Source organism: Poecilia reticulata, linkage group LG16 (genome assembly GCF_000633615.1).
Source record: "Poecilia reticulata strain Guanapo linkage group LG16, Guppy_female_1.0+MT, whole genome shotgun sequence".
Taxonomy (NCBI): domain Eukaryota; kingdom Metazoa; phylum Chordata; class Actinopteri; order Cyprinodontiformes; family Poeciliidae; genus Poecilia; species Poecilia reticulata.
The window spans coordinates 31,129,634-31,130,650 of record NC_024346.1 but is presented as its reverse complement, the minus strand read 5'-3'; positions in this window follow the sequence as shown (position 1 = coordinate 31,130,650).

Sequence of the window (1,017 nt, the reverse complement as noted above, 5' to 3'; positions counted from 1 at the left end):
CTGTTGCCTTGACAACCCACATTATGAAGGTCCTGAAGAGACTCCTGTTGGTCCACCTGACTAAGCAGACAAGCACATATCAAGACACCACTGTGAGGATCATGTTCTTTGATTTCTCCAGTGTATTTAACACAGTTCAGCCTGATCTGCTCTGTGAGAAACTCCAGAAGACACAGATGGAGTCCTTAACAGTCACCTGGATCTATGACTACCTCACAAACAGACCACAGTTTGTGAGACTGAAGGACTGTGTGTCTAACCAGGTGGTCAGCAACACAGCAGCACCACAGGGCCCTGTACTCTCACCATTCCTTTTCACTCTACACTTCAGACTTCCAACACAACTCTGACTTCTGTCATCTGCAGAAATACTCAGCTGACTCTGCAGTTATTGGTTGAATCRGAGATGGACAAGAGGCTGAGTACAGAGATCTGGACTTCTTGAGGAAGCTAAGATCATTCAAGGTTTGCAGCAAGATGCTGCAGATCTTCCATCAGTCTGTTGTTGAGAGCATCATCTCTTCATCCGTCATCTGTTGGGCCAGCAGCATCAGAACCAGGGACATAAAAAGCTCAACAACCTGATAAAGAACGCTGGTTCTGTTCTGGGGACGACTGTGGAACCTCTGGAGATGATGAGGCAAAGAAGGATTCTTTATGAGGTCAAGAAAGTTATGGAAAACCCTGACAATCCTCTTCATGAGACTCTTGGGAAAGCAGAGCATCTTCAGTCAGAGGCTTCTTCAGATTCACTGTAATACAGACCTCTACAGGAGATCTTTCCTGCAAACAGCCATCACAATAACTCTTTGAAGAATCTGAATTAATGACCTACAATACTTACTTTATTGATCCCAAAGGGAAATTATTTTTTAATTTGAATGTTTAAAATGGGGTGGAGGGGGAATCCCCCACATACATGCTTCACATGGGAAGGGGTAGTAATAGGCTACCCTATGTTATGTAATAGTTATTCTTAGAGGTGTGCCGATCGATCGGTCACCAATCATAATCGGG